The sequence below is a fragment of the Lipotes vexillifer genome, unplaced genomic scaffold (assembly GCF_000442215.2).
Source record: "Lipotes vexillifer unplaced genomic scaffold, Lipotes_vexillifer_v1.1 scaffold83, whole genome shotgun sequence".
NCBI classification, from domain to species: domain Eukaryota; kingdom Metazoa; phylum Chordata; class Mammalia; order Artiodactyla; family Lipotidae; genus Lipotes; species Lipotes vexillifer.
Window position 1 is genome coordinate 3,430,675 of NW_006799780.1, and position 8,895 is coordinate 3,439,569.

Here is an 8,895-nt window from a genome sequence, read left to right on the forward strand (position 1 = left end):
TTTTACAACTACAACACTATTATCAAGCTGTTTTCAAAAAATTAACAGTAATTTCACTTAATCATTTAATATTCAGATCATGTTCAGATATGCCAATTGTAAAACAGGTCTTTTGTAAATATTTTAAAACCAAGATTCAATAAGTTTTCATGCATTACATTTGGTTATGTCATTTTAGTCTCTGTTAGTCTAGCTCAGTTATGCCACTAAATGAAAAATTTTTTGAATTATACTGTACATATAGAAAAGTACAAAAATCATTGGAAGTTGTAGCCTGCATTATAAGCTAGAAAAATAAATAAATATGTGTAAAGTTTGGAAAGGAAGAAAGAAAACTATCTTTACTTACAGATGATATGAATATATACAAAGAAAACCCCAAATAATCTATAAACTATTAGAATAAACAAATTCATCAAGGTCTCTTGATATAAGGCCATTATTCAAAAATAATTTCTAGGGACCTCCCTGGTGGTGCAGTGGCTAAGAATCCACCTGCCAATGCAGGGGACACAGGTTTGATCCCTGGTCCAGGAAGATCCCACATGCTGCGGAGCAACCAAGCTGGTGCACCACAACTACTGAGCCTGCGCTCTAGAGCCCACAGCCACAACTACTGAGCCCGAGCACCTAGAGCCCATGCTCCTTAAGAAGAGAAGCCACTGCAGTGAGAAGCCTGTTCACTGCAACGAAGAATAGCCCCTGCTCACCACAGCTAGAGAAAGCCCGCGTGCACAATGAAGACCTAATGCAGCCAAAAATAAATAAATAAAATAAATTTATATTAAAAAATCATTTCTATATACTAGAAACAAAAAATGAAAATGAATGTAAAAAATTTAATTATAACACAATCAAAAAACACCAAATTCCCACAAGCAAACCTAACAAAAGATGTAAAAGACCTCTCCTTTACACTAAGAAGTATAAAATGTTGATGAGAGAATTAAAGAAGACCTAAATAAATGGAAAGATGTTAAATCTACATAGTTAATCTTTAGAGTCATAATAATTCCAATTAAAATGGAAATTGACAAGGTGATTCTAAAATTTATGTGATACTGCAAAGCACCTAGAATAGTCAAGGCAATTTGAATAAGAAACAAATTTGAAGGATGTGTACTATAAGATTTCAAGACTTTCATTAAAGGAAGAATAATCAAGATAGTATGATATTAGCTCAAGGAAAGACTAATAGATCAATGGCATAAAACAGGGAGTCCAGAAATGTATGCAAACACATATTGTCCCTTGATATATGATAAAAGCACTACTGCAGTCATGTGGGGGAAAGTATTACCTTTTTAATAGATGGCCTTGGAGCAATGGGGTATTTATAGAGAAAATAAAATAAAATTGACCCCTACCTCACACAACATACAAAAAGTAATTTAAGGTGGATCATAGACCTAGATGTGTCAAGTGAAACAACAAAGTTTCTAAAAGAAAACAAAGAAAAAAGTATTTCTATCCTTAGGAAGATAAATATATCTAAAATATTAAACAAAAGCATTAACCTTAAAAGAAAAAGAAAACCTGATAAATTGGACCTCATTAAAATAAAGACTGTTCATCAGAAGACACAATAAAGAAAGCAAAAAGAAAGCCAGAGATGAGAAGACAGCTTCAGTGCTTGTATTTGACAACTTTCTGAGTTTCAGAATATACAGAACAACTACAAATAACTAAACAAAACAAAACCCAAGCTTTAAAAAAATGGACAAAAGCATTAACAAGTACCTTACAAAAAAGATATCCAAGTGACTGATAAACATATGTAAAGGTGTTAGACATCATTAGTCATAAGAGAAATGCAAATTAAAACCACAGTGAGATACGATTATCCACTCATCAAAATAGCTAAAATTAAAAAGATGACAAATCCAAGAGTTGAAGAGGTTATGGAAATATTAGAATATCTCAAATATGTCATATATTGCTGGTAAGAGTAAGGCTGGTACAACTGCTTCTGAAATTGTTTGGCAGTATCTACTAAAGCTAAACATAGATCCACTCGATGACTTGGCAAGTCCACTCTTAGATTTATAACCAAAGAGAAATGAGTGCCTGTGTCCACCAAAGATATGTACAGGAATTATTCATAATTCAACACTAGAAACAACTCAGATATCCACCAGCAGGAGAATCAAGAAACATAATGTGCTATATTCAGACAAGGGACTATTATACAACTTAAAAAAAACTATTGACACATGCAGCAGTCAGGATGAACTTCAAAGGTGTTATGCTGAGCAAAAATAGATCAGAAACAGAAGTCGGATGAAGTTCAGCACATGAAAAACTAATCCAATATGATAGGAGTCAGAATAGTGTGTGTGTCTGTGTGTGATTTTTAGATGGGAAATGGGCATCACGGAACTTTCTGGGGTATTGAAAATGTTCTATATCTTGATGTGGGTGGTGGTTACAAGTTGCATATAATTGTAAAAAATCCATCTAACAGTATGTATTAAGATTATTACCTTATTCCCTTCACTGTATGTGTACACCACAATTTTTAAAAAAAAGTTTTAAAAGAAAGAAAAATAGACAGAAGTTTATGACTGAATTTTCACAAACTGAACAGCCCTGATCTCTTCCCATCACTATCCCCCTCAGTATAACCAGGATCCTGACTTAAAACACCAGAGATTAGTTTTGCCTGTTTATGAACTTTTTTTTTTTTTGCGGTTCGCGGGCCTCTCACTGTTGGTGGCTTCTCCCGCTGCGGAGTGCAGGCTCCGGCCGTGCAGGCTCAGCGGCCATGGCTCACGGGCCCAGCCGCTCCGCAGAATGTGGGATCTTCCCGGACTGGGGCACGAACCCGTGTCCCCTGCATTGGCAGGTGGACTCTCAACCACTGCGCCACCAGGGAAGCCCTGTTTATGAACTTTATGTAAACTGAACTGTAGCGTAATGATTCTTCATCATTATATTTGTGAAATTCATCTATTCTCTTGTGTGCAGTTGAAGTTCGTTCATTCTTGCCGTATAGCATTACAATATAGGATTGTACCAAAATTTATCCATGCCACTGTTGATGGGTATTTGGGTCATTTCTAGTTTACGGCATTGACATTTTTCAGAGTCCAATCTAGTTTTCTTAAAAAATATTCAACACTCTGGTTTTATGATGGTGCGATTTGACTTGTTCCTTTATCCTCTGCATTCTAATAAATTATAATTTGGGTCTAGAGGCTTGATTCAATTCAGATTAAGTTTTTTGGCAAAAGACTACATACGTAGTGCTGTGTACTTGACTCTGCCAAATTTCCCTCCATGGGAGTTGTACCAGAGTATGCTGTCAAGTTTTTCAGTTTTATGGTGCAATTTTAATTGTCATTTTTCTTATTTTTAGTGATGTGAGCAGCTTTTCACATATGTAAGGTCCATTTGGTTTTTTTCTGTGACCTTTCTGTTCTTATCTTTTGCCATTTTTCTATCAGGCCTTTGCTCCTTTTCTTCTTTATTCTTCAGTACTTTTTATATATTATGGAGACTGAAACTTTTTTTAAAAAGGTACGTGATTGGGCTTCCCTGGTGGCGCAGTGGTTGGGAGTCTGCCTGCCGATGCAGGGGACACGGGTTCGTGCCCCAGTCTGGGAGGATCCCACATGCCGCGGAGCGGCTGGGCCCGTCCGGAGCCTGTGCTCCGCAAATGGGAGAGGCCACAACAGTGAGAGGCCCGCATAACGCAAGAAAAAAAAAAAAAAAAAAAAAAAGAGGTACGTGATTGCCCAAAGCTCAATCAATCCATGTGTTTTCTTTTAGTATTCTCTATGATTTATTCTGGGTTTATTAAAGGAGAAATGATGACTTTCCCTGCATCCTTTTCTACTGAAAAACTGGAATATATGAGATGTTTACTTTCATCCCCAACTATACATGACCTTGACAGATGCTGCATACACTACTGCAAATATAGGCTGTCTTGTTCTTTATATATCTATGACCCCTCATCAGCTCCATGTCACATTTCTGCCTGTTCTGGAGCCCACATGGCATAAGCATGTGCTCTCTCTTCTCAGAGAGGCTTGCTCCATCTCTCCATATTCACAGGGATTTAAGCTCTCCATATGAATTATCTTCAATTACGCATATGACTTCCTTTCCTTCACTTACCCTGTGAGCTGGGCCCCTCTCCTGACTCCTTCCTCCTTGCCACCAGCTCTTCAGGACCAGCCCCCTCACCCCTGCTCTGAAGCCCTCAGGGCCGTCCTCCCTCTCCATCACTTCCCTCTCTCACTTTTGTCTACCTTCATTCTCGGCTTCATTGACATCTTTCCTTTCAGCTAACCTATAAATACATGTTCCCCCCACCCCCATCTTAAATCCTTCTCTAGAACATGTTTGCCAGGACAGTTTCTTGTGTTCACAGTGGGGATAGCCAAGTATATTACTAGGCAGAACACTAGGAGTTCTGGACTGGGCTAGAGACTCAGGGAGCATAAGAAAAACAGCACATTACTGAGCCTTTCAGAGAACATCTACCCCGAATGCTAGGTAAACACACACACACACACACGCACACGCATGCACACACACACACACACACACACACACACGGCTAAAACTTTGAAACTACAGCTTATCCTTATGTTGGTCCAGATCAAATTCTTAGTTAAGGCAAACACCTCTAATCTTTGTCAGAGAATAATGATTTGTTCTGTCTCTGTCCAGAGCATACTCCTGAGTGGCAGGATGGGACTGAGCAGCTAGTCTTAGGGTCGGTGGGCTTTTCTTCCAATTAATGAGTCTCCCTCACCCCTGCAGACAGGTGTCTGCCCAAGGTCCCTACCATGGACCGTCCCTCTCACACTCAGACCCATCGTCTCAGATGCTTTCACATTTTGATGTCTCCACATCTAGACCTCCATCGCAGCCTCCTGTGATGAGCAACAGGCTGGCACATCCAGCTGCAGAGCCGCTCAACATCTCTGCATGTTCCAGAGGCACCTCAAACTCCATCTGTCCCAATGGAGGTAGCGCCTCCCTGCTTGCTACCTTTCTGAACTCCTCTGGGGCTCAGCACTTCTCTCCTCCCTAGACCCTCAAGCTAGAACCCTGGGAGTCATCTTCTCATCCCCTCTCTTCCCTACTTTCAAAACGATCACCATGTTCCGCAAATTCTACCTTCTAAAACTCTCGAGATGCTTACGTGCTCTCCTACCCACTCTTCCCTCATCAGATCAGGTCCTCGTTGTCTCTCCTTGAGACTACTGTATCTGTGTCTTTACCACATCTCTGCCTCTGTTCTTGCCCCTCTCCAGTCCAGTCTTGCTCTGTCCCCCAGCTTGCTCATTGTAAAAAGTAAATCTGAAAGGACTCCGATTAATGACCGAGATTGATCTACTAATCTAAATTCTTTCATGACTCCCCAAAGGGCATGGGATAAAACTCAAACAACTTAGCAAGGCATCCAAAATTCTACATGATTATTTGGCCTTTGCTATTTTTCTAGCTTCATTTTGGGCCATATTTCTTAAATTTCAGGTTCCGGCAATAATCCTAGAGTGTTTGTGTTTTTGGAACGCCCCATAATCTCTACAACCACTGTGCTTTTTTTTTTTTTTTGTGGTATGCAGGCCTCTCACTGCTGTGGCCTCTCCCATTGTGGAGCACAGGCTCCGGACGCGCAGGCTCAGCGGCCATGGCTCACGGGCCCAGCCGCTCCGCGGCATGTGGGATCCTCCCGGACCGGGGCATGACCCCGTGTCCCCTGCATCGGCAGGCGGACTCTCAACCACTGCGCCACCAGGGAAGCCCAACCACTGTGCTTTGCATGTTACTTTCTTTGCTTGGAATGTCCATAGTCCTTCCTCACCCTACCCCCCTCCACTGCTTGAACATCTGACAAATGTCTCCTCGTCCTTTACATCTCAGCTCAGGTGTCACCTTCTCTGAGAAGCCTCCTCTGACTTACTCAGCCAAGCTGAGGTTCCTTTTTCCGTACCTCGTCTGCTACCTGCTAACTTGTGCTTCGGCACCATCACTGTTTTCTTGCATGTTTGTTTCTCAAATAGACTGTGAGCTCCTTGAGATCAGAAACCATGTCTTATTTATCTTTGGATCCCTAGTGCTGCTATGACTTACAGTACATGCTTATGAAAAAGACTGAAGGAAGGCATCTTAACACTAAGTCTGCAGTGGGGCTGTAGGTGGGATGGTTGGGGCTGCTTTCACAGATACGATCTTGTTTGATCCTGGATGGTCAACTCCATGAGGGCAGATATACGTCAGTTTTATTCCCTCTTGTAACCCCATTGCTAAGCACAATGCCTGGAAAGCACTCAATCAAACTGCTTCATATAGAAGCTCAGTAAATGCTTTTTTTTTTTTCAATTTTATTTAAGTATAGTTGATTTACAATTTTGTGTTAATTTCTTCTGTACAGCAAAGTGATTCAGTTATACATATACGCAAATATATGTAAATATATATATTCTTTTTCATGTTCCTTTCCATTATGATTTGTCATAGGATTTTTTTAAATATTTATTTATTTATTTGGCTATGCCAGGTCTTAGTTGCGGCACACGGGATCTTTGTCGTGGCATTCAGGATCTTTAGTTGCAGCATGTGGGATCTTTAGTTGCAGCATGCGAACTCTTAGTTGTGGCATGTGGGATCTAGTTCCCCCACCAGGGGTTGAACCCGGGCCCCCTGCATTGGAAGCATGGAGTCTTAGCCACTGGACCACCAGGGAAGTTCCTGTCACAGGATATTGAATATAGTTCCCTGTGCTATACAGTAGGACCTTGTTGTTTATCCATCCTATATATGATAGTTTGCCTCTGCTAATCCCAAACTCCCATTCCTTCCCTCCCCTACCCCACCTCCTCCTTGGCAACTACAAGTCTGTTTGCTATATCTGTGAGTCTGTTTTTGTTTCATAGATATGTTGATTTGTATTGTATTTTAGATTCCACATATAAGTGATATCATGTTATTTGTCTTTCTCTTTCTGACTTACTTCACTTAGCATGGTAATCTCTAGGTCCATCTCTAGGTCCGTGGTCCATCCATGTTGCTGCAAATGGCATTATTTTATTCTTTTTTATGGCTGAGTAATATTCCACTGTATATGTATACCACATCTTCTTTATCCATTCATCTGTCTATGGACATTTAGGTTTTTTCCGTGTCTTGGCTATAAATAGTACTGTTATGAACATATGGGTGTATGTATCTTTTCTAATTATAGTTTTGTCTGGATATATGCCCAAGAGTGGGATTGCTGGATCATATGGCAACTATATTTTTAGTTTTTTGAGGAACCTTCATACTGTTTTCCATAGTGGCTGCACCAATCTACATTCCCACCAACAGTGTAGGAGGGTTCCCTTTTCTGCACATCCTTTCCAGCATGTATTATTTGTAGGCTTTTTTAAAAAATAAATTTATTTTATTTATTTATTTTTGGCTGCATTGGGTCTTCGTTGCTGCACACAGGCTTTCTCTGGTTGCCACGAGCAGGGGCTGCTCTTCATTGCGGTGCGCTGGCTTCTCATGCAGTGACTTCTCTTGTTGCGGAGCATGGGCTCTAGGTGCACAGGCTCAGTAGTTGTGGTGCACGGGCTTAGTTGCTTCGCGGCATGTGAGATCCTCCCGGACCAGGGACCGAACCTGTGTTCCCTGCATTGGCAGGTGGACTCTTAACCACTGTGCCACCAGGGAAGCCCTGTAGACTTCTTAATGATGGCCATTCTGACTGGTGTGAGGTGGTACCTCGTAGTTTTGTTTTGCATTAATACATGATTTTGAATGCACAAGTGATAACTCTGTTGGCTGCGCAGGTGCTAGCATCCTAATACAGTTGAAGAACGGTGGTCTGGGAGAAGTTAAATAAACTGCTTAAGTGTGTTGGACAAGCCAAGCCTCAGAATGCCTGGCCCGCCACATCTCTTTAGAGAAGGAAGGAAGTGGCTGCTCAAGGCAGCCGATTGACCGGGGGGCCCTTGTCCCAAAGCAGCCAATCCTTACTGGGCTATTGTGAGGCCTGACTTTAAAAGCTGGAATAGTCATATTATTGCTTGGGAATTTGAATTAAGAAACGTGGAAATTGAGGAATTAGTTAGTAGTGGGATCCCCAAAAAAGCCTTTGGGGATGGTAGGCTGGAGTTACAAGGGGCTCACAGAGGAAATCAGACAGCAGGAAAGAAACCACAACTGACAACCAGCACAGCTCCATCCCCCCACCCCCTTCCCTACCCTGCTTCCACTTCCAGATGGCCTTCACCTTCCCATGTCAATTTGTGTGTATCTTTACAGTCAATACCCTGTCCCACCCAATCACATGAGGTGATTCCAGGGAGGATCTGTTCCTTGCAACTAAGGTTTTTAATGAACACTCCAGATTGAAACCCAGGCCTTCTTTCCCTGAGTCCGGTGCTCTTTTCACAATTTCAGGGCTAGGGATGTTGCCTTTGTGCAGATTTTAGCAGAGGGCCATGCAAAAATGGTGCATATTAAATGTATTTAATGAAAATGAAAAGAGCTGTAACTGAGTATGAATGGGAGGAAACAGCCCGTGAGGAGCACCAAATCCCCTCTCAATTTAAGCTAGACCAGTAGGACTTCCCTGGTGGCGCAATGGTTAAGAATCTGCCTGCCAATGCAGGAGACACAGGTTCGAGCCCTGGCCCGGGAAGATCCCACGTGCAGCAGAGTAACTAAGCCCATGCACCACAACTATTGAGCCTGCGCTCTAGAGCCCACGAGCCACAACTACTGAGACCGTGTGCCACAACTACTGAAGCCCATGTGCCCAGAGCCCATGCTCTGCAACAAGAGAAGCCACCGCAATGAGAAGCCCATGCACCGCAACGAAGAGTAGCCCCACTCACCACAACTAGAGAAAGCCCATGAGCAGTGACAAAGACCCGACGCAAGCAA